The sequence below is a fragment of the Phalacrocorax aristotelis genome, chromosome 3 (assembly GCF_949628215.1).
Source record: "Phalacrocorax aristotelis chromosome 3, bGulAri2.1, whole genome shotgun sequence".
Taxonomy (NCBI): Eukaryota; Metazoa; Chordata; class Aves; order Suliformes; family Phalacrocoracidae; genus Phalacrocorax; species Phalacrocorax aristotelis.
The window spans coordinates 80,341,878-80,368,576 of record NC_134278.1 but is presented as its reverse complement, the minus strand read 5'-3'; the positions used below and the strand labels follow the sequence as shown (position 1 = coordinate 80,368,576).

At 37.1% G+C, this 26,699-nt stretch overlaps 1 long non-coding RNA gene across 2 annotated transcripts in view; it reads right to left on the bottom strand.

Annotated features, from left to right (window-relative positions):
• The window catches only part of LOC142054929 (uncharacterized), a 210,489-nt gene that overhangs the window by 53,579 nt on the left and 130,211 nt on the right, over positions 1-26,699 (bottom strand). For both annotated transcript variants that reach the window (XR_012659731.1, XR_012659732.1), the window contains exon 2: positions 26,055-26,116. This is a non-coding gene — a long non-coding RNA (uncharacterized LOC142054929). The remainder of the gene's footprint in view (positions 1-26,054; positions 26,117-26,699) is intronic.

Genomic DNA, 26,699 nt, shown 5'->3' with positions numbered 1-26,699 from the left:
AATGTGTAAGCAAGAAAGATTTCATTTAGAAAGAGAAGTGAAACGTCCACGATGTCAGACATTAAGAGAGATTAGGCCATCTTCATAAACTACTTCAGCTACTAGATTATCAAAAACAATGAGTGCCACTAATTAAAGGAAACAATTTATGAAATAAAGGAAATTCATTTTTAACTCAGTAATAGCTCATGGATATAAAATTGTATGATAACCAGTAACACAGTTTTTACACTGTTGTACCAAAACAGGCATTGACCTACACTTGCTTGAGAGTGGATGGCCATTAGGTCACACTCTGCCTGTAGTATAACTGTCATGAATTTGGGAAAAACACTCCACTAAACAGATATTCAAAATTTGGCTGGCAAAATACTTGGAGTTTTCCCTGAACTACAGCGTGGATGCCACCTCAGTAGACATCAGCAACCATTCTCAGGAAATGGTGAGAACTGTACATAATTTGAGATGAATCATGCACCCAAGCAACTACTCAAGAACCACCTAAAATGTTTTAAGGGGCAAATTATGATACTGTAGGCAAGCAAGGAAACAATAGCAAAAGTGTTTAGAAATTTTTTTTTTTTTAAAAAAAGTGGTTTGAGAAATATTTTTTTCCTGTGACAGGAATGGAGATATGTTTCTCCCACTTTTGTTGCCAGTTTTTGTAGACACATGATTAAAATCTGATTTAACTTTAAACGTGCGGGTTTAATTTTGAAATCTCATTTCCTTTATTTTAAGAGAGATCAGCAACTTCTGAATGAAAAGGCAAAAGAAACAAAGATGCTTTAAATTTTGCTGGTGTCTTAGTTACTTTGAAATTTAGCTGGTGAGTAATGACATTACCCTTGTGTCGTGTTACTGTACTGGAGCCAGCTGGATCACAACCCTTCGGTTGGTCAGAAAACACACTGGATGTTTTCTGTAGTTGCTTCTTAACACAGCTCAGAAGCACAGCCCACTACCGGAAGTTTAACCAAAGCATCTACAGAGATAATTTATCTCTGCACACTTCCTTTTAAGTCCATGAAGTAGTCATTCAACTGAAGTGGTCTCTGCAGAGGTGCTTCAGAAGTGCTCTGCAGCAGAGAAGTGATCCATAGCACGATCTGCCTTCTGAAGAACTGGATTCAGGGTCCCCCTCCCCTGCCCCCCCCAAAAGGCATCTGTCAATAAAGAGACAGGTTTGCCATTGATGTAAAGAAGCTGAGAGAGGACGGTGTCAGTAAAACTGTGGTGATTTATCCCTATTGAGGACCCCAAATGTATTGAAATTTCATTCAGTCAGTCTGTTAAAAACATTCACCTTGAGCCAATAGCTTCATTTCAGAGGAAAAAATAGTAAAATGCAGGTTAAGAGTAGAATATTCAGAGTCACAATGAGAGAGATTAATCACTTTACAGTGCGGATGACAAAATGCCAGAAAAAAAAACAACAAAATATGTATTAAAAATAAAGCCAGAAACTACCATTTTAAGAATTTTTAAGATAGAACACAAAGAATAACCTAGAATGTCTAAAGCATTGGTAAATATGAACCAATTACTTATTTCATTAAAGTGGAGATGGGAAGGACCAATTCCTAACTCAGTGTTTGCCTCCTGGGGTCCTAGATAGCTTTTCCTGTCAAATTAAAAGGAAAAAAAAATAAACATGAGAAATTAAGATTGTCTAGGTATATGAAGGAGAAAGGAAGAGAAACAAGGAAATAATGTTCCACAATTATTACCAGAGCTAAGAGAAACAAAATTACTTGATCATAAATTCAGGATAATCTGGTTTTCTTTATGAGTTTCCATTTTATTAATGAAAGGAAGGTAACACCTTAGTGTACCCGGATGAATTAAAATGCCTATTTGTAGAAGCAATCCTCCATAGGGGTCTTTAATAGAATCTGTGAACAATTCTGAAGTCAGAGAATTTAGCTGTAAAAAGGCAATATTAATAGCTCACCTCTCTCAGTACACAGACCAGTCTGGACAAAAGTAGAAAGAAGGGAATATTGGCATGAAAGACTGTGCAGCTTATTTGCATTATCATAACTTCCATGCAGCCAAGCAGCTTCACACACAAGCAGCTCTTTTTAAAAAGGGGAGAAAGTCGACAAGCACAGAATCTGTAAATTTTCTGCCTTGTTTATCAAATTCAACATACACGTAGAGCAAGCTTTGAACAGAAGCGAGCTTGGAACAGAAGAGTATTAAATACCTGAAAAGACTGGCTTTCATTTATTTAAAACTGCAGCAAGTTTGCTTCAGAGCAAACTTCTCTCCACCAGTATCAGCACTGGGGGCAGATCCTCAGCTGGTGTAAACAATCCTACTTACAACACCAAACCCAGCTGATCTGTTTATACCAGCTGAGGTTCTGTCCCCAAGGCTCTTAGCCTTAGCTTTAGTCAGCTGAAATCTAACAGCCTCTGGTCAGACTTTGGGGGATTTCTTTTTTGTTGTTTTGTTCTATGCTTGATACGCGGTCTGCTCCTGTGGTTTGCGAGAAGTTGGAATACAATACTCTCTCCAAGTCTGCAGTACAAAAAAGTGGGATGCTACTTCACAGATTTCTTTTTTTCATCCCATTATTCTAAAAATTAAAACAAAAAAACAACAAAAAAACCACACACACAAAAAACCACAAAAGTCAAACTTCTCCTAAATATAATTGTTCAAACACTTCAATTTAACTCCTCAGCAGGATTAAATACACCTGAAAAAACATGCAGGTATGTTATTTGCATCAGCTCTTGAAATAAAGATCCCACAAGTTTGCACAGTCTTTGTCCTGGAAAATGTATATGCATCACAAATGTAATTTATTTTAATGATCTATCATACCGAAAATGACAATGACTTTAACACTGGAAAATATTTATTTACTTCCTATTTTTAAAGAAGGATTTATCATTAATTTTTAACCTACTGAAAGAGAATACATAAAATATATTAAATATCTTCTCTCATTTATTTTGAAGAAATCTGACAAAGGTACTGCTCATGAAAATTCCAATCAGATCTTATTAAGTGCAGTTAAATTCCATACATGGCAGACAGTCTCTGTGAATAGAAACATGAAGAGGAAAAAAAAAGAAAAATATGAGAGGAAACAGTTCAGCCTACCTATGGGTCCCTGCTACTGCCTATACTGTGAAAGTAGGATAATTTCAGACTTCAGAAAATCAGGGGTCTTGTTATTTGGCATTCAAAATGGTGCCAATGATCTCTTCTCAGAGAAGAGGGTGGCAAAAGGCAGAAAATATCTTTACATCAGCCCCTGGCACTCTTCACATTTCATAAAGATCAAAATGGTGACTGGTGTTGAACCACGAGTAGAACCACAAACCCACATGTTTACTGAGGAACTGTATGAAAAGCTGCTTGGAAAGTTTCAACAGAAACTATAGAAAATTGAGTTTTTCAACTCAGTCAAGTTGCTTTTGATGATGAGCTGGTTTTATAAGCAAGACTAGAAGAAAAGTACTTTAAACCAGAAATATTCTAGCCTGCCAATTCCTCTGTTTTATATAATAGTAGTTCTGGTTCATTCCCCACCCCTTATTGTTTCTACAGACTGAGTTCTCCAATAAGATTTAACCTCCCATGATAAGACTGCGTCCCGCTACTTAGAACAGGGCGGGGGGGGGGGGGGGGGGGGAAGGGAAGGGAAGGAAAAAAGAGACAGAGCACACCCCCAAATACAATACAGCACGTGAGGGAAGGGAGCCTACATGAGACCATCAGTACATTATCTGCAACTCCATGTAGCCCTCATGGCAGTATACTGACTTACATTACCTGAAACATTTTGATTTTTTAGTGAAATACTTAGATGTTCTCTTTAAAAAAAAAAATAATCTCACAATCTGCTAAAAGAAATATCCAAACCTCATCTTCTGACTACTTCTATCACAAGGTAAAATAGAGGATGCTGCCCTAACCCAATAGCGAAACAATTGTTCCACTGGTGTGAGAATGGTACGGATGACCACAGAAATCTGATTTCTCTACACTACAAACAAGCCCTCAAAATTTGTGAGTGATCTTTAACGTATACTTCTGGAATTTCTTGTTTTGCAAGTGTTATTCAGCTTCATCGCACAAAAAAAAGACTTCTACTATTCTCAATAACAGTGTAGTAGAAATGAAAACAAACCAAATTTGGCAGATTATGACAAAAGTAATTTTCTTCTACGGGAAAGGTGAAGGTGACAAGTAAGGCTTAATCCACACAGAAATGACTTTCAGGAAAATCTTCTGTAACTAGAGTTCAAACAGGCATGTTGCAACGCAACCAGGGAATAAATGCCATGAGCCTTTCCCCCTTCTGAATTCCAACACCCAGGCTATAGGGAGCTACTATCATGTTGCAACATGATGGATCCATTTTCATGAACAGACAGGTAAGCTATAAGTCTATGCCTTTTTCTTCCTTTTTTCTTTATTTTAATATCTCCTCAGTCTTGTTATTGGGCTATTATATTTTGCTGTTGCCATTTAAACCTTTTATCAGAAATAAATCTTTGAGTTCTATTATCTTGTAACAATTCTGTAGGGACATGCATTTCAAAAAGCTGAAAGAAAAATAAGAATGAGACGCACCTTTTTTGAAGGCCTCTATTAAAGTTTTCACACTGCTACATTACAACTATAATACAGTATTTTAATAATAATTCATTAGTATTCCATAATAAGCAAGGAATATGTTATACTCTATTAAACAATTCTGTTTTGCTAACTTATTAAAATCATTCATTTGAAATTGCATATTATTTTAGTGCCATCTTGTAGCTGATTTATAATGACTTGTAGTTTATTGATAGTTTCTCATTTGCCTGAGTCCTCATGAAATTTGCAAATCCTGTTGATTCTTTCTTAAATCTACTTTTAGTCAATATATGGTTACTAACCCACTGGTGAAAAACATCTGACGTGTTTAAGTGGTCACTGGCTTTGGGTTTTTTGAACATAATATTCCAAGAGAGGAAGATAGGGAAGAAATAAATTAAATGAATGCAACTAGTTGTGAAATCTGGAGGAAACCTGCAGAATTGCAGAAGCATAAGGAATCTGTTTCTCCCTGAGCCAGCATCAATGATTCATTAGCCACTTGCTAAAACTCAATAATCAGTTCATGAATTGCTGAGTTCAACCATTACGAAAACAATACACAGAATCAGTAAATAATGGCCTCTGATGAATCTGCTGTACTGTATTCCTTTTGGAAGAATAACAATAGAAAGATCCAGAATAAAAGTAGAAAAGGGAAGCAAATGAACCCAATAAGTCATACGGAAGCCTAACTTTGTTCAGCATATATGAATTTAATCTGTGCATCCAACTTTTTTATAAGCTCTATCTACCTGGTTTTCTAAAAATGAATCAATTTTCAAAACATAAATTTCAGATTCTGTTGTAACATGGTAATTCTCAGAATGAAAAGTAATGGTTTGGGATTTTGGGGGAGAGATTGGGGTTTTTTGTTGCTTGTTTTTTTTTTTTTAGTTTTTTGTTGTTTTGGTTTTTTTAACATGTTCTGAAAACAGAAAATTCTCTCTGTGTTGAGCAACAATGGTGGAAGCATTTTTCACATGCAGCAGTATGTTTTCAGTGTCATGTCTCAGAAGAAATCCCTCGGGGCTCAAGATCTGTACATGTAATACCCACATCGAAAATTAAGCCTCAGTTGACTCCATAAAAAAAAACCAAACCCAACCTCTAAGAAAATCTAAGCATTGTTTTGAAACTATGATTAACAAGATCATTTTTAGAGTTCTAATATTAGTTAAACATATTTATGCCAAAGCTAAATAGGATGTAGTCAGGGATTTCTTTAAAACGCTGGACTGAAAGATAATGAGTTTCACAAATTTCTCCAGCACTCAGGAGAATGCAGGATGTTCACAGAATCTCAGGACCAATACATCTGTCTTTCTCTGAATTAAAACCCTTGCTGCCTCTGTTTTTTAAGTTTAAACATGGAGGCTTGCTTCTGTGAATGCGGTTCCAAAGGAAATAAAAAAAACCTGCCAGTCCCATCCAGTGTGTATTCTGAAAAATTTATCTTCCCTAAGGTCTTAACAAACGGAAATTCTACTTGTGGGAAGAGATTATTAATCCAAGACGCTCCAATGTACCATATGTTGTAACGATGAAAAGGATGCTCAACAGGTCTAAGCCTTTCGAAGGGAGGGTCTTACTCATCTTTGCCTAGGTGTGGTTCATGAAGCATCTTTAGTTCTTGACATAGCAGAGGGCACCTCTGAATAATACAGCCTCTCTCCAGGGAACAAAATGAATTTCCAAGTCTTTTCTTTATCAGGTTAACATTTGACAAGCTTGCTCTAATGCTCTCATTCTCCCCAAGTATCTCAGATGAGAACAGAAAAAGTTTGTGGCAGAGAAAGGCAGAGGAAAAGAAATTTAAGATTTTCAAAACAGCGTGCCAAAAAGCTGTTGCTGCAGACATCAGGTAATGAGTACAATTGGATGTGCTGCTGATTATTCTAGAAGCTTGGGCCAAAGAAAATGGGGTTTGCTCAGCTTTTATACACAAAGACATACACAAAATTTTCTGAAATCTTATTGCTTAGGTGTATGGGCTGCAAATCGAGTAATGCTTAAATCTTAGTGCTCCACAGAGCCAAGAGAAGTCTATTAGACCACCTTCAGCAATGCATTAACTTTACTACTATCAAATTATTATTTATGTGATACCACAAATGTGCACAACCATGCACAACCCTTTAAAGGAAACTAAAGGTGAAGCCCCTGTCCAGATGATCCGCCGTTCTAAGTTCATCCTAATATCGATACAAATAATGGAACACACTTTTGCTCTCTAAAATGGCAGTCAAAGCAAATTGGGCATTCTGAGCTGGGCTCTGGCAGCCTTTTGTATTGCTTTCATTAGAGTGTCAGACTCTAAAAAAATAATGTGACAAAGGAAGGGTGGCTGGTGAGCTGGCAATCATACAACGTCTAAAGATCTGAGCTCTTCTGTAATGATCATATGTGATTTACAGAATCAAAGGGTCAAATTCTGCCCTCAATTACGCACCTATTGCTAGGTGGTACACCACCACATGGCACGTGAATTAGAGAGATTTTTATATTTCTGAAGAAACAGAAAAATGGTCTGCAGCTTTCAAAGTAACAAATTCAGTGTTGATCCTGTATTAAATAATAACATAAATATAGGAACATAACACTGCATCTTCAGTGCCTTTTTTTAAATAGTTGGAGCAATACAACTGCTGCAGTCTCTGTTTCTAGTCTAATATTCTGTGTTTCTAATATGTTTCTAGTCTAATATTCTGCGTAGGTATATACTTCACAAGCCAAACTTTGGAAAAGAAAAAACTGGCATTGTTTCAGTCTGACTGAACACCGAAGCATTGGATAAATTTGCCAGTATTCCCTCATCTCTGCTGTAACAGCCCTGCCCTTCCAACGTTACCACAGTATAAGACTTTCTGCAAATGCTAATTTCTGTTGCCTCTCCTAACTAATGCCTGCACCTTCTAAAAAAGGATTAATGTAATTTATTCCTCAGGAAAATTTATCAGACACACAAGCTATTTAAGTTGGTATGAAGCCCCCTGAACCCTCAGGAATCAGAACCACTACAGGATTTCAATTGCTGGTTTCTGCTTTCTGTTAGATGGTCACCATGCTGTAACCCCAAACTTGCTGAACTTGTTGAGTTTCTCCAGTGACCTTTGTGGAATTTCATTCGGGTACCCTGACAGGTGCTATGGGGAGAAGTGCAACTGAAAGTCAGCAAAACTGAAATCTCAGCCGGCTGGAGGCATTTGTTACCCTTTTTATGTAAACACATGACCAAGAGGAGAAAATTACTGTTGATAAAAACAGCTTCTCATCCACACTTTGTGAAATAGCTAGTACAGTATCTTTTAGGAAAATACATTCAATCACTTTCTCCAAAAGCATACGTCCATGCATACACATACATATAAAACTTAAAAAGAAAAGGCTGTCATATCCAAAATTTGTACAGAAACAAATTTCGTTTAATGACTACTTTGACTACAGGCTTTTGATTTTCCTCAACACCTACTTGCATTTGATTCTGACCCACAAAGGCCAGTCTCCCGCAACCACCAGCAGAGAATGCCGGCATTAGGGGAAATACTGCATAAACAGAAGTAAACTCTAATTGACAGATACACAGATTTTAATCTTAATTGCATGCTTTTAGGACTTCAAAGCCTGTTTCAAAATTATCAGTGTATTATAGCATTTGTTTTGAAATGCAATTAATATTCATTGTATGAATTCTTCTGCCTTCCAAAATAACAACATTTGTGTAATTATTTGTAAATAAATGTAATGACTTCTTTTACTTTAAGCTGGAAATAAATTCTGACTTTCCATTCGGCCAAAACACACGTAGGTAAAGTTAGCGACAGTTGCAAAAGCGACCTAACCAACAAATGGAATTGCAAACAGTGGACAAAGAAATTAAATAACAAGTAGGACTATCAAAGAACAGCTCCCTGATTTGGACATGCCACGGAAACGTTATTGCCCCAGCCGTCCTACGTCTCTTTCATCTAACTGGAATAAACTACACCGTGATTTATGTTGTAAGCACTGTGTTTCTGTGTCATTTTAAAATACCAGAATTTTCTGGATCTTCCCTTTCTTAGTTAATACACATGCACACACTCACACAAAACATATGTTAATAACTTCAGACCACAAATTTAATTTATCTCAGCTTTCCACCTGACATCATTTCTTGTCATGTGGCGCATAACCATCCGTAAACAAAATGGGGATTCATTACCATAGCAACAGAGAGTGTGACTTTGATCAGCTTCAATGATTATTTGTAGGCACACACGTTTACAGATATCAAAATCCTAAGTGAAGGCTGATTACCTTTTTTTTTTTTTTTTTAAATGAAAGCAGTTAAGTTGGTTTATATGTACGAGAAAGAATGCATGCTAAAGACACTAAAAAATACCCCTGAATGGGAAACGAAGCTACTGGCCATTAGCCCTGTGTCACTTCCAGTTACTTGTGAATATATATATTCCTAATATGAATAATTTGATGTATGTGTCTTGTGACCAATGAAGTATTTTCTTTTTGTTCCCTGGCAGATGTGATACTTAGGGCTGTGCATGCAGGTGTTTTGGGGGCTGGCTTGTGTGGGATGGGAAGAGGTGGTAGCCTGTAGCTTGACAGAAAAAGAGAAAAAAATCTGAACAATGTGTTGAAAAAGGCTACAGTCAGAGCTGCGCAGGACCAGCTGTTTTTTTCTAATTAGAATAACAAAAATAGCACATGCTAAAATGCTTTTTTTCCTCAAAAAGCAATGAATGCTTTAGGAACTATAAGGAAAGAGCTCTAAAACCTATTTAAATGAAGGAATGTTTCAGGAGCCATATGGAGAAGAAAAAGAAAAGGCAAAAGGAGAGAAATGTTTTATTTTTAGCTAAATCTGAAGCATTTCAATTCTTCATCCAATGTTACATAGAAATTATCTTACTTTCAAACTTTCAAAAATGTCAGTGCTGATGCTGCCTATTGTATCACAGCTTAAACAAGATATTTTAAAATACTTAGTGCATTTCAGTGGTGCATTCTTCCAGGCATCGTAAATTCCATTATATGCCCTGAACATGCATTGGGATATATTACTTATGATATATCTGTGTTCCAGTAATGTTTGATAGCTGCACATAATGAAGTATGTGACAAACACTCAAAACACACTGTATCATCAGTCTTTTTTTCCTCTTTTTTTTTTTTTTTTTTCCTTTCTTTCTTTTCCTGAAGCACTGATGATTGAAAACTTTGAATACAGGAATAACATTTGTAACAGCTACAGCATTCTGGACATCTGCACTGTTAGAGTACTTTAGAATAAAGTCACATGGCCATAGGGAAATTTCACAGAATTAAAATCACAGTGACTTGCCAAGGTGTATAACTAGTTTGTTTTCAGCTGTTCTTCTCATGAATAATTACCAAGCAGGCATATCCTAAAGCTAGCACAAGCTGTCATTTCACCAGAAATATTCAATATTTAAAACAGAATTTAGAATTTCATAAATGAAAATAATTACAGCACAGGCAAAATAGCACAGTTCAAGTGCTGTCATGTACTTCTTGCCTTTCTATGAGGCTTCCCAGAATCAACTTGTTAAAGTCATATTAAATTATTTTTACAACATGAAGAAAACGATGCAAATGCAAGGGGAATCACAAGTATTTTTTTTTCCTCAGAACTAATACTTTGTGAGCATTTTACTGACTATTCCTTCATCAAGCACAGAAAGAGAAAACACAGTATGATCCCAAGACTTTCCATCTGTTTCAGTCCATTTTGATCAAACATGCTACGTATATTCTTTTCCACCACCATATGTGTGAGCGAGACCAAATGCTAAGCTGGACAGGAGGTACGAGAGGCAGCATTAAGATGGAGGTGCATGAGATGAGACGCACTTTACCTTGAAGCTTTCCTTAGACCCTTTACTATCCACGCAGGTCACTAACATGAAGCACAGACCTACGTTGCATCCATGGGAGAGCAGAGAAGTCTTTGGGGAATGACTGCTCAGCCACCAGCATCCCACCTCTCTTGCACACCTACAACACAGGCAGAAGTGGCTGTGGCCAACAAACAGCCAGCTACAAGGGACCGGAGTCTCGCTGCCCCACCAACAACGCTGTCTACTTTGAGATCAGTTGCAACTTCCCTGTTATGCCACCAAACATCAGGTCATGTCCCTGGGTTTTCTGGTTTTGCATCCCAGAGGGGACAAAGGAAAAAAAAGAAAAAAGAAAAAAGAAAAAAGAAAAAAGAGAGAAACTGCAAGCCAAGAGAAAAGCACACTTTTCTTTCACACAAGGCTTAATATTGGCACATTATTATAATATTATGAAAATCTTTATTGGAGCTTGAATAAAGCCCTGAAATAGATATTGTAACAGTTAATAAATTACATTTTCAAATGAGAGAGATTTTATCACCAAAACATCTCATGATTAATTCCTAATGTGAAGCTTATGGCCCTAACTTAAAACATTTGATTTTGCATTTGTGTTCAAAGGTTGAGCACTTAGTAAAGTTTTTATAAGAAACTTGCTGAATTTTTTCCCCATATTGAAAAAAAAAAATCACTAACCTGTTAATCCACTATAACTTCATAACCTCAATTACAGCTCTTGAGATGAAGGTGATTAAAAATAAGTATTTTCCACCACTTTCAAAGAGCAGGTCATACCTTCCAAATAAATTCCGTTTAAAATTTTTCAACAATACATTAATGGCAATAATTAGAATTGGTCAGAAATGTTCCAGAAGACATGTTTCCCATTTTCCAATCCGTTCTAGCTATAACACCTCAAGTAGAACCACTGTAGTAAGTAGGCTTATTTCTATAGGAAGTAAGAGGGGATAAGATAGACCTACATGTGCTATGAGAAAAAGCTAGTAAAAAAGCCAGGTTATTAACATTAGGAACTCACAGCTCCCAAACCTGAGTATGGACCATAAGGCCAAACTTCTGCTCTAAAGAAATTTTTAAAAAATTAATAATTGTTACAAATCAGCATTTTACTGAACTTGGCCCACTGCTAAGATTTGTGGCACACCATTTTCTAATATACTTGACTAATTAACTGTTGTTGCTTGTGAGCAGCCCATGATCCATCTAAACACATTCTCGATTGACAAAATGAATCAATAAACTAAGGGTGCCAGGGTGCAAAAGGCAAAGCTGCAACTCGGGTTCTCAGTTCTTCTGGATATGTTCAAGTCTCAAGCACCAAGATCTAATTCTTTAGCTGATCATTCCCAAGATCAACTCAGCATTAAACAGGCATGCTTATATAGTCAGCATTCATTTTGTTAATATTCTCAAGAAATGAATCAAAATTTTGCTTTTCTAACTAGTAGCCAATCAATAAACAAATCCTACACTATTCACCAGAAAATAAAAAAATTAGCAAAAAAAGAAAAAAAGGAAATTGAAACGCAAACAAAAGTAAGCGCAATTTGGACTATTTAATCCTCCCATTCACCAGAATGTGTGTTTAATTCTAGCCACAAAAATTATTCCAGACTAATGGTAGAGGAACCCTTCTCAAGTGACTGAATAGGTTTCCTTGTATTATTTGTCAAGCACATTTTGGGCTAGTCGAAAAACACAGCAGCTGTGAACTGTTTGGGGTAGGCAAAGTCCATAGCAGCCACCCACCATAAAGGCTGTTCTGATTCTTAGGCCTGGTGGCAAGATAAAACTAAAATTATTTATGCATTCAGTAGCATTATGACTTCTGCATCAAAAAAACTTTTTTTTTTTGTTATTTTCTGGCAACTACAGAAATTAATTGTTGCTATGAAAAACCTTACTGTGATCCTAAAATCTGGACTAAAATAAGAAACATTCTCCCAAATCCCTCTCATCAGCCCCAACTTTCTAGTGGGTCGCCTTTTTTCCTGCAATACTTCTCCAAACTGTGTTTGCAGCTGATACTTTCTACCCTGCCTTCGTCCCACGGGGAGCTGGAGCTCCACCTTCTACTCTTCCATTTGCAAGCCATTTTAATAACTTTGTCTTCTCCAGCAAATAAGAATTTTGCCATTGTCTTTAGGGAAACAACAAGAGATTTTCAGTGAGCTAAGCTGTATAGGTTTTTGTCTCATTTTAATCAGGATGTTGGTTGCACAATTCAATACTGATTGTGTAATCAGAAAGCAGGAAGAAAACAGAACACAAATGAATTACTATGGAAAAATTGTCCTCATAATGGGGTCATGAAGCATAGACATATACATTTATAACACTCTGTCAAATTACATTATGCAAGGAAATAAATTATGCTAAGAGAAAGTATGTTTTAATTACAAGCACAATACTTCTTCAAATTGGGGAAAAATTGCCAACCCCTTTTTTATTATTATATAAATGTAGCATCAATATGCACAGAAGTGCCTGCTCAGGGTAGACATCCCCTGCTGTTAAGGAACGTGTGTGTGTGTGTGTGTGCGCACGCAAAATTTAGGACTGTAAGATTTTCCACTTATTATTTTTTCTGTAGTTTTTTCCTGACCATCAACGTGTAAAATAAAGGGACCTAAACAGTAAAACAACAGTAGTTTGTTATCATGTCCGTGACAGCAGTTATACTGTGGTCCCACTAAGTGTATTGCAGCTACAGTAGATTATTTAAATCACAGAAAATAGAATACAGAATAAAAAGAGAAACTGGGGGAGGTAGTTTTCTTTTTTAATCTAAACAAACATTTAAAGAACAGCATCCTGGTGAGAAAGAGGATGTCATTAGGTTACACAATTCACCTTATAATTGCAAATTAAGTTTGAATAGGTGCAAAGGCAAACACAAACTTTTTATAATCTATTATGAAGAATGGCACAATATAACAGGTATTAGATATGCCTGGCTGCTGGATAAATTTAGAGATGTTATCAATCTTTTAAAAACCTTTATTTTTCCATAATTGAGTTTTGGCTACAAATCAAGTAATAGTCAATCTAAGTGCTGAGTATAAAATAGAGACATTTTACTCCGCTATCTCAGCCTATATATGCAGCATTAACCACAAAGCAATAACTACAAAAAGAAGTCTCAGCTACAAGGCTGCTACCCGGGCTAAAGGTGTGTCCCTCCTCCCAGACCCAGTTCTCTGGGATAACAGCAAGTAGCTTGGAAAAAAATACACAGGAATAAGAAGCTTCGGGAATATTCAGCTTTTGCTGCAACAGTTCTGTAAATACCCTGAGTTCAAGAGTACATTCATAAGGAGGAAGAACACACAGAGGAAAGGGGAAGTTCGGTCATGTAATTCTCTAACTAAAATTTGATTTTACTTATTAAACTCTTGCTTAAAAAAAAAAAATTAAAAATCATTGCAAGCTTTCAGATGTGTACTGTATTCACCCAAAGGATTTCTGGATACACCAAAACATCTTTCTTACCACAAGGTGGCATATTCTTATTTTTATATAAAACATCTGAATATTTACATAATTTGAGTAATTTTCTACACCTGAACGTTTCTAATTTTTTTTATGACAGCCATTTAACATCTGTGCAGACACCTAGCAATAATGTTAGACTTTACCTCACAAATGCTCATGGAAGTATCTGCTGCTGCTTTTTACATACCTTTTTACAGACGTTCCATACATACTGAATCTCTTCACTAAACAACGTGCTGACAAGACTTACAAGAACACACAAATACTCCTTTCAAATTGTGGGGCAACTCAAATTAAGGATTTACAACAGGTGTTAAAAATGCTAAGCTTTCTCCCAAAGCTGCTATTGAAAGAGTACATTCCCCAAGTAACTTGACCAGTTTCTCAACATGCAGATATTTTAAAAATATAACACAGAAATCCACTAAAGCCAAGGCACTTTACACTCCATACTCTATACACATAAGTCAAACCAATTCTACAAACATGGAAAAATACATAAAAAACATCAGCAGGTTTTTTTTTAAAGCCTGCCCAGATCACTACTAATATAACCCATATAACAAGTAAAAAGGGAAAAGTTTAAAGCCCCTCTCCCTATAACATTCATTTTGCACAGTTATTAGTCTCCTTCCAAAGGTGAAGATTTTCATCTAATCAGAAAAGCATAACGTCTACCGACTAGGTTCAACTTAACACAAGTAGAAATTACTACCTAAGCAAGAAATCAGAGGACTGAGCTCCCATGAGAGAACTTGATCCCCCCTGCTATTATGTTGCTTTAAAAGCTTTTGCTTTTAAAAAGGAAAAGGAGGTGTTTGGGTTTTGGGTTTTTGTGTGGGTTTTTGTTTTGTTTTGTTTAATAATACTACAACTTCATTAGATATGATCCCAGGTGTACTGATGCACCTGCAAAGCTACTGTTGACTTCAAAAGGCTACGGACTCAGGCTCCTGCTCCATAATTCAGAGAAGTTTAACTTGCATGGTGCATCACAAACTGAGAGAAGTTTTATGTCAAAACTTCTTCAGGAAGATTTTCAAATGTAATGCTTCTGAAATGTTTCAGAAGTTCTTCTCAGCTTCCTCAAACTGGTCCTAACTATGAAATTTTATCCCACATACTAATCTATTTCTAACTCAAGGGGCTTTTCTTTACACTTTCAAAGGAAATTGGTTTGGTTTCTTAATTTGGAACAATTTACTTCAGAATTTACCTCAAAGAAATTTTTATTTTAAATGCTTGATTCTGAAATTAAGGTTTTTGAGTCAAAGTGAAGAACTTTCTTCTTTACAGTCAATAGTTTCAGATCCAGGTGCAGTAACTCTGAATATTGTACCACTGCAGAAGAGCATAAGACTACTTCTAAACCTGATTCTTCCACCCCCCTCTAAACAAGATATTGGATACATATTTTTGCTTGCCATATAATTTCTTTTCAACAATCAGTAAAATGTCATACTGTTCATTGTACATAATCCAAAAACATGGCTGTAGTCTTGGTAAAACAGTTTGTACTCTCAGACTCCTGAGTGTCCCAGCTGAGACACCATTACAGTGAGATGGACATCTAGATCCTGATCTGCTCAGCTATAAATTAGCAACTTCACTTGAGAGCTGAACTACGTATCAGTTTAAAAGCAGTGAGACAAGAATGCAATCATCTGCAAATACAAATGAAGCAATAGGTCTAGCCATTACGTTTACTCCCAATTATCTGCAGCTGCAAAAACATACAGACATTATTTTTCACATACGAAATTCCATTTTTGGCCCCAGACAAAAATCAGTTCTTGTCTCTTATCTACTGTCCTGGTAGAGCTTTCATAAACCATGACTTACAGCAGAAATCTTCTAACTGAATTAGTGTCTAGCAGACCATCTGCCAAAAAAATTATTTCAAAAATTATTCAGTGAAGCCACGCCACTTTAAAGAGACAGGTACCATTACTGCTTCTAACATTACCTGAGAACTGAAAGCAAACAAAAAAACCACTCTGAAATGCACAAGTAACAGGATGCTTACACTAATATACTACAAACATCACAGCTCTACCACAAATACAAAACAACATGTCAAACTGGTAGAAATCTTTTGAGTGAACTACCCTGCAAAAATTACTTAGCTTTGATTTAATGGCAAGTAATTAAGAATATAAACAATGGCCCAAAATAGTATTCTGCTGTAGTTCCTTTTTTGTGTGCTGTTTCTTTTAATTGTCAGAAAGACCTGTATTTAAGCAGTAAGGTATTCCCTTAGGGCCAAGTGCAGCGTTTTGTAAGATCTGGTGAGAACTGTAGAATCCCAGCTGCCACTACTAATCCTCCAGGATGAAGGGCTTCCAACCTCTCCTTGGGCCTCCTGACGGCATTAGAGCCAGCAGTACAGGCCTGAGGTCACACTGCTTCTGTCCTCAGCAAAGGTGCCCCCTTCATCAGTCCAAAAGTAAATAAAATAAAATAAAATAAAATAAAATAAAATAAAATAAAATAAAATAAAATAAAATAAAATAAAATAAAATAAAATAAAATTTAGGTAGGCATGGGGTAGCGATCACTGAGATTGAGCTAAAAACCTCTGAACACTTTCAGATCCCCCAACACTTGCCTCCAAACAAAGGCAGATGTGATCAGTGTTCAGAGCATGCAGTCCAAATACGCAACAGCTCCAATGAAATCTTAACATGCACTACCATGTCCTTAGTATATGTATCCTGGTGCATATCCATATCTACATGTACTAAATAGAATATTTCATCTTCAAACAAATTGATAAATGTAGATTCACATTCTGTGCAATATCACTAAGCAATTCTCTAGACCTTTAGAGTAAAAAAACTTCAAGGAGACAGGAGTAGTTTAACTTGTACAGAAAAAGGTGTGAAGGAACCCACCTTCACTAGTTCCAGTGGAGATGCTCTAATTTAGTAGCCAAAGCTCTGGTCTAACACAGGAAACATGGGCACAAAGTCCAATTTCACTTTACTGAAGTAAAATGCCTTGATCATAAAATGCCTTGATTTGTGCACAGCATATACAAACTAAACACACTATCAAGGTATTTGAAGCATGGGATGTGACATCCTTGAGGACAATACTAGGGTCTTGGTATGCTTCAATCGCTTCTGTGCTATTAACTAATGCTTAGTAATAACAATACTAATAATAACATAACTTAAGGGCAAAATCCTCTGAAGTGAAAAAGAGGATAACTGCTGGCTTTATTGTGGGGGGTGAAATCTTGGCCTCAATCAGACCAACAGGACTATACCAACTGGCCAACCAGAGAAGCAATGTGATAATTCAAGTATTAAACTCCTCTTCTGTATTTTACTCTTCACACTATATATAACAATGTGGTTCAATAAATTTTGCTTAGAAACTTGTGAACACCCCACAGAACACCCGTATACTGTAAACACAACGGAAAATATAGTTTGGTCCTCACTTATAACTTACCTTTACTGTTCTGCATCCGAGGTTTTTCCCTAAGCAGCACAGCCACCACTCAAATGATATCTGGTCCAACAGCACCTCTGCCATAGCTGTTATCATCACATCTCTTCCATATTATCTTAAGCTCTCTTCCTTTATATTAGAATATAAAAATCTATACTAAAGGCCCCAACGCTATTACAGTTCCCACGGCTCATATGCAAGATACTGCTATCATTCCACATTACAAAGCAGTACCGCAGGAATTAAAAACCCCAGTATGGCTACTGTTAGTAGAGGACTTTTCCATGGCAGCTATTTCAAGTTACCTTTCCATGAATTGCAAGAGAGGTATGAATAATTTCCAGTTAAATCAATATGTTTTGCCTAGGAACCTGAGTTCATCCACATCTTAGTCCAACAAAGTGAAAAGCAGATCTTCTATTTTGGTATCTTATGGGCTACTCTGTTATTCTAATTAATAAATGGAGCAGACAGCCTACATCATCTTAGAGTTTACTCCACATTTCCTTTAACTTATCATTGCAAAATTATTTAGCAGTCATTAATCGAATTTCTTCTGAGAGAAGCATTATGAAATATGTTAAATCTCAACAATGTTGCTTCAAAACAGCTGTATCCATTGATTTTTTTAAGCTTTAATTGAACATCTGTGCAATGTAATTAATTTGAACAAAATGCAAATGGGGGAAAAAGGCAACAGTAGGTACCATGAATTTAACAAACTGATTTTAGTTTTCCAAACTCCCTCAAATAATGACTCTTCTACATATACATCAGATTGCAAACAGATGCATTAAGTAGCACAAAGTCCACTATGCATTTCCAAATACGATGCAATTTGATTTCCTAAGATAGAAACGATGCATGAAAACCAATATTTGCACATATACTCTACAGTGTTCTCTTCCTCTCCTCAGTCAAGGCCAGATTTACCAGATGTTATTTATCAAATGGCTACACTGCACAGGGGGAGACTGATGTACCTAAATAACACTTGCAGCAGTTAAATAAGCTGCCCAAAGTATCCAAGCAATGAAGAAAGGATTGCCTTTACTCCTGTGCCCACCATGAGATGGAGCACCCCTTTCAAGGCTGCAGGAGAGCCTCCAGCCAGGACCAGAAGTTATTCAGAACACAATTCCTAGCCACAGTGTCTCAGTCAGCCTCTTGAAAGTTGAGCATTAACTACTTGTTTAAATTTTAAGAGAAGACAGTGATGTTTCTTTTTCCCAAAAGCTTGAGTACCAAGAACTTTCCACAAAGACATTCCCTTCGGTGAGAAGGCTCTCAACTTGAGCACCCTTGGACCAGCTTTTACAGTAGGTATGAGAAACACCCTGTCCATCCTGCCTGGAGGAATGCTTTGAACATGGGGCCAGTACACGAAAAGCGTGCAACACAATCCCCCCATAGGCACTTCTAAAAAGACTGGCGTCTCTGCTGATGGAGATGCCTTATATTAGAAGGGAACTCTAGGACAGGATAGCAAGCAGGCAGGTATATCTTGCAGATATGCAAAATATGCCCATGAATCGAGCATTTTTGTTCTGCCTTTCAGATATAACTGTGCTCAACACTTTCTGTTAACTGCTTGATGATGGCCTTTGTTCAAGATGTGGTTTCTAAGAATCAGTGTCTGAGTCGGCACTTTGGAAGTCCCCACCTCTCTTATTTGTAGAGCTAGCAACGGCTGCTCTCTGAACCATCACCATGTGAAAAAGGTTTCATTGATCAGAATTTTATTCACTGACATTTCTACATTCAAGATGGCTATTACCTTAACAATCCACCCAAATACACTCAGACAACTACCACAATAGAGTTCATATGCTGTACAACACAAAAGCTAGACCTCACATCCACACTGTCAGAAGCGCTGTAGACATAAGCCACAAGTGACACGGAGCAAGGCACACTCATCCTGATATAACTACCATCAGCTATTGGGGTCATCCCATTTAAATCTATCCTGGGGAAAAAAAAAAGGATTATCATCTGACTAAATAATAAGAACTGGGTGAAGATGAAGCTTCCAAGTCTTTTTAGATCTCCTTTAACAGCTACTTGTCCAAGGGATAATACTCACTAAACAGCTTAAACAATTAACCTGTGACGAACCTTAGATACGGGACATACTGTAAAGGTATAAGTTACATGTAGAAAGCAAATAACTTATTCCATCATCCCCCTGTTTACACTTTTTTCCCCCCACAAAAGTATATCACTGCTCATACTTCACTAAAGCATTATTGTTTCTCTGTAAAACATTCCAGCTACTACTTGAAATTAAAGAAAAAAAGCTGCCAAGAGAAAACAACTTTTAAGACGGATTCAAGGATGGAATACCATAATTCAAAAGCTTTCGTGTTGAATCAGATAACCATAACTATTAGAGATTATTCTGAAATACTTTTTACAGTCTTAGGACTATTAATGTCATGTTTGAATCACTCAGGCTGGGGATTTTGTTGTTGTTGTTTCACTGTTCGTGGGGCTACAATGACTCATTGGCATGTTTCCAGCGCAAGATGCATTTGAATAATACATGGTATGCCCTTTAGCTAGCGTCATAATGCCAGATTTAAAACAAGGTAAGAAGTTTCTCCACACACACTCCCAGTGTTCAGCTGCTCGTAATCTATAGAGTTAACAATTTATCATCGAACCCAGAGACTTGCTGCCAACTTATCAAAGTGGCCACTGGATGCGTATGATCTAGTCTGAGCATCTGGCTCTTCACTGTTCCTGACATTAGCACAGACAACAGAATCAGTGGACTATTGAATGCAATTACAGTAAGCGAGACAGACAATAAAGATTGATAGCGCCTTCTCTTTTTATCACATACAAAACTAGTGGGGGTTAAAGCTTTGCCTTGAGCTGCCTTCATTTAACAATGATTGAAAATATGCAATTGTGATGGTAAAACACTGCAGCCTGTACCACTTCATTTACTGGACACATTATCGAATTAAATGAAAAGTGAACTGCCAAAAGCAACAGTTATTATATATTAATGATGAATATTTACTTAGCATTGTTCACAAATCATACTGAGAACAGAATCCTTCTTGTTATCTTCTTTGCAGGCTACAGATGAGTAGTTTAACATTTCTATGTTTACGTTAAATCTTCTGTCTACAAATCTCTAAATACAGACATGTGCGATTGGTTTGGTGACTATCCATGTGGTTACAAATGTGTAATTAATAAAATGTGCCAGTAGTAAATGAATCCTAATTGCTGCAGGGATTCTTTACCTCAAATCACAGTTGGTATTCCTGAAAGTACTTAACTAACCAAAGAAACTAAAGAAAATTAGTATTTTGTTTCCAGCAGGCTTTACGTCGTGGGTCACGTGGTGTGACAACTTTTAACAAAATGGCAAACGCAGAAGCCGCCAACGCAGTGGATTTATCACAATACATCTATCGCAATACAGAATTTCAAACTGGTTACTAGTCTTTGGTTACTGCATACTGGGTGAGCTAAATACATGCGGTACATTGGAACTACACAGATAAATAAGAAAGTGGAATTATGCAAGTAGTTGATTGTTATGCTCAAAGCTTTAACTCCTTGTTTTGCAGAAGCCATGCTAACAACAACTTTCCTCGAACTACAGCCAAATCATCCTCCAATGTGCAGCAATAATCTAACTACTGAATGACAGAGCTGATAAAATAATCAATACAAACTAGGCCACAACCATGAAAAAGTTAACAGGTAAAACTAGGAATTTCTTTATGGGAGTATCATGTAAGAACTGATACCATAGAGACATTAAGAAAAAATGTTTTGTTTTCTACAAACTCAAAATTGAACAAACAATAACTACACTGTCAACTGTAAAAAATCTCTTTTAATTTTAGATCAACTGCAATAAAGTAGTAGTTGGACAACATGTGGTACTGCCTGGTTTGGGGTTACGTATACAACAAATGCAAACATATGGTCCTTGTCACGCAATGATATCCACACAGGCATATTTTTGCCTATGTGAAGAGCTCTGCTTGCTTTAGAAAAGCTCTTCATGCAGGCATGAGTCTCTGTGCAAGTGACACGCTAAGGTATCAGAGGTTAAATGCCTAAACTAAGAAGTTTAAATAAAATAGTCATTTGCATTTTATCCTTGGTACAGCCCTGGGTAGTAAAATGCAGCCATTCACAGAACACTCACTAATCCACAAGAACTGTATCCTTCCAACTTTTCTTCTTTTTTTAAGCAAACTAATTATATTCCAGGAATTTGATTTCTACAAGTTGTTGGTGTAAAGGCACTGCGGACTAAACAATACAAAAGAAGAAAATTGAGGGGAAAAAGTTTGTCTTTTTGGCTGTATGCTAGCATATAAACCATAAAAGTGACAAGCACACAAATATGCCACAGTAAAAAACTATGTGCTGATCCCATGCAATAAACTGAAAAGAAAAAGCAACATGCTGTATGGTACTGTTTAACAATAGTGCAAAAATAACTGTAGGAAACTCTAGCTAAGATGGCCCGCAGACAGTTTTGGAAGGGATGATGCATCAATAGGCAAACTGCAAGTAGAACAAATGAATTATCTTAAGCCTACTGAAAACAGGAAACCAAGGACGCTTCTATTTTCAAATTAAATTTATTATCATTGTCCTCCCTTTTTAAGCCAAAAACATAGCTAAATTTAGCCAAATATTTTCAAACACACGCATCCATTTTATTATGTTCACATTGACTTACTGGAAATATTAAGAGAAACATTAAGTAGAATTTCAGGGCCCCCTCCCCCCCGCCCCAAACAATCTATGTCACTTTTTCCACTTGAATTTCCATATAAAGACACAGTAATCTGTTCCACAAAGCAACAGAATTATCAAAGTCTGGTTTTCTATGATCACTTTTTGTCCTCCCACAGCACCTCATTACCTTTATCATGTAAAAGACAGCAACGAATGCTGTGGTTTGTCCAGAGGTATGCCCATATTGACAGGGCAGCAGTGCTGCCAGTGGAGAGAAAAGGTACAAAATTAGTCCTGTCCATCTTTTCCTCGGTGAGGTACTTATATCTGTCCCGTATCCAGACACCAGTAATTACACAACTCATAAATCATAATTACTTTGAAACTTCAATCTCCTTTGCAAACAGGTTTATAGATGCTAAATCACTCTAGGGAGAAGAGGAACAGACCAACAGGGTGAACCTCATGGCCTTAAAAGCTAGACTAGGTGTGAAGTGCAGTCAGGAAAGGAGTAAACTGGATGCCTTCAGAGGAGGCTAGAACATTCACCTTGAATTTTATTTTAGAAATGAGGGGAAGTTACAGTGAACTGACAGTCACAGGAAAAACAAAAATACCCAACAAACAAAAGTTAAAAAACCTACCCTTGATATGACTCAAGGCTGAAATGAATCAACAGGTCTGCTGTTCAGTCAGGGAAAGGTACAGTACCAACCCCACACCATGTATGTATAGCATCATTTTTAGACGTAAGTAATTGCATCGCAGTTACAGCAATCAACAAATATAGATATAGATAGATAAAGTGAATATAGATTCTGACTTTCACAAACATTAACTTGTATTTCCATACTTCTCCAGTGTATTTCAGTGAAGATATTGTCCAGCTGCAACATATTTCAACAGGAGAGGAATAATCAAGTCAGACATATACCAGAGTGACTGGAGTGGAGAGATTCCGTTGTTTGAGATCTTCTGTGAAGAACGCAGGAATCGAGCTTATTTTTTTCTCTGTCATTTAGCCATTCCTATTGTGTCAAACAAAATCAAAAAGCCAACCACCAAACCCAAGAATGAAGTCTCCCTCACTTGCTTTCCTCAAATACTGCCAAGAGAAGCACCAGTTCCAAAGCCACCCTTCTGCACTCAAGCATTGCCATGAACTTAGCGCACACCCTCTTCTCCAGAAAAGGAAGGTACGTTATAGCCAAAATCTAAGAGCGTGGAATGACACACTGCCACCGCATGCCTCCCCACATCCAAGCTTAGTAACATCATCAAGATATATGTGAATTTTAGTACCTCTATCAATAAGCAAGTTTGCTGACTCTTTTTAAAATATTGCCATGTGACAGACAGAATGTGTCACGCAGCCAAAACACTAACTGAAAAACCGAACAAGAAAATATTCTAGTATGTATTCCAGACCACTCCAGATCCTAAACCTACTGATCCAAGCACAAAAGGTGGGAACCCAATGCTCTTGAGTCCCTTCTGAATTCTGACACCGACCTTTGCTGCAGCATTGGACAGGACACCATGCACCTTGTCGGCATCTGCAAGCCTGCCTAAACAATGCTGTAATTTATTCATCCTTTAAAATATATCACCAGTAATAATCCTTTATCCACAAATATCTCAAGTTTGGGGAAAAAAGCTTGTTTCAGCCAGTTTGTCAGAGGCATGAAATAGGCAATAACATGCAAGATAAGAAATCTGAAAATAATATTCAGTGCAGAATGGAAAAACTGCTGTTACATAACAAAAAGTCCAATGTAGTCATGCTTTATTATTTTCCAAAAGCTAAATCATGTTATTCTGAGAATACCTTTAGCATCATACCCTCTTGGTCAAAGACTGATTTAGTTTCTTGCAGTATCACAAGAAAACTGGCCTCAGCATGGACTACGCAAAATATAAACATGTTAAATTCTGAAACAGGTTTTTCTCATCATCTACTTCATTTAAAACCAGTTAACTAAGCCTTTTACACACACTTTTATAAACTGAAGTCTCAAACCTGCTGTCACTTTTAGAGCCATTACATGTTACATATTAGTTCTTTTTATTTCAGGGGGACAATCAGCATGCACAAAGCTAAATGTGTGTCCAATTATTTTGCAGCATTACAGACTATGTTAAACAAGTCCTAGAGAAAAGGACACAGATAAGGTTTGGACTGTCCTGCCAGTATGTCTCTGAGATCAAAAAAGACAATTGTTCACAGTGATGAGAACTTCATGGTTATTTAGAGGGTGACTCGATCACAACAAAATCCAGTGGAGGACATCTGTTCACTTAACCTCACACCTCATCAAGAGGCTTTTTTATGTGCTTGTTTCTGCTATGTCAGTCAGGTGCCTGTTGATCTAAGTTATGGTCACACATGTCATTTTGCAAGCATGATGGAGCATCTTCAAAAGTTAAGCACAGCTGCACTGGGCTTCTTCATCAGAGGCAAAAATATAAGTGTTCTATTTCATGGTAGTACTGAATAACATTGTGTCCTTAGTGAGGGTCCACAGTGGAGAGATGCAAAAATCTCTGAGTACTTTGAGAGGAGCATAGTTTTGTAGACACCCTCCAAAACCCATTGGGAAAGACTGAAAATGCCCAGAGATCAGAACTTTCCTCTGGAGATCCCTCTCTCTCTACTGACTGTAGAGGAAGCCCAGCACAACTAGTCTCCTATCTCAGGCACCTTGAACAAGGACCTAAAGCCAAGGAGACGGGTCAAGATCCTGCAAGAGAACCTAGCAAACAGGTAAAGGTCTTTGGCAGCCTTCCCACATGAGCTGGAGTAAAGTGCTTGGGCTGTCTGTTTCAATTCTGTGTGCGTGAAAAAAGGATAACATTACTGCCCCAACTCACAAGGGCACAATAAACACATTAATGATTATTATGCCCTCTGAAAATATGGTAATAAAGGTTGTAAGTATAAGGACCATCATTAGAAATGTTTCTATGCATTTATTTTCACTTACCAGCTCCCTCTGTTTTGCAGAGCTTCCTTACATAGTGATCTTGAGGCAGAACTTGAAATGACCCTTAACCTATGCCCACCAGAAGCTTTAGAGCACTTGTGAGAAAGGGCTCAGCTGGTGCACCTTCATAGTAACACAGAAGCGATTCTGCTTGGTGGGAGCAATCCCCACTTGGTTGACATCTGCAGAGGATGACAACAGATGCTTCTGGTTTTATTTCTTTAATTATGTTTCACATGCACTGTAATTTCTTAGAGTCTCCTCCACTGCTAAATTCCATTTCCACCTCCATTCCCTGACAAATATAATTTCAAAAGAGGACACAAGGGACACCAACCCCAGTGTGCAAAGCCTTCTGTAACGACCCTGTAGCATACCCTGCTCAGCTTCAGCAGACAAGGGAGTGCACCAAGCAGGAAGGCAGAGGCTGTTCTCCAGCCCCAGAAAACAATTCCATAAAAGCCTTACAACCGTGTCATTTTTCACCTCACTTTTCCTGCACCATTTCACATAAGGGAGAATGCTGTACCACAGTGACATCACTTTTTTGCATTAGGCATTTAAAAGCAAAAAGACTGCAATTAAAATCCTTTGAAAAGGATATTTTTATTTCACTCTGAGTAGAGCAGGGAGCTAAAAACAGGTCCACCAACCTGAGAACCCCTTCTCTGCCTCCATCTTAAAGCTGAAAATCACAGTATTTTGCACAGGGTGCATAAAGAGCTTCAAGCGGTAGAGGACATTAACGAGAAAGTGAGAAAGACAAGGAAAAGGGCAAATATTGAACTAGTCCTTACTCAGGACAACGAGATCTAGCACACAAAACCATGGTGAAAAATAACTAGTTTGCAGCTAAAAGCACAAACAGAGAAAACCTTGACTGGGGTCAAATCAATAACATGACCATTACCTTAGAAATTCACAGCCTAGTCATTCATTCAGAAGATCTCTTCAAAGCAGCTGGTTCAGACTCTGGAAATTAAAATAATAATAAAAATATAATTAAGACAAATACATCTTATTAAAGTTATTCTGGAATATCTTGTATTAAGAGTTAATAAAAAGATAATCTTCCCGCTTGTGCAGTCCCATGCCTGCTCAAGAAGACATGACAGATCTGCAGTAAGGACGCATGGGCATTTGGAGAACACTAACTAGTTTAGCAAGTCCATTAGCAGAGGTGCATGGTTAGTTTACCAAAAGATAATTGCTTCTCTCTCCACTTCCCTAAATATGATAAAAGATGAGTTACTTAAAAATTAAAGGCATTTAGAGTGATAGCCTCTAAAGGCATAGTATTTATTTCTTCTTTCATCATCCACGGTTTATGGCATTGGTTGGTTCTTGGTGTGCTTTTTTTTTTCTCCTGCAGTTTACTTAGTATTAGGCTTGCACTGATCTCATCAATAAGAAATGAATTTTGGTAACTTTCGAACTCACTATATTATTTTTCCTTTTATTTGTAGTGAGTTTTTCTTCTCTCAGTGGTATTAGTGCAATAAGTCAGTCATTATTTCTTTATGTTTTCCCTCCTTTCTTTAGTATTGCATTTCCC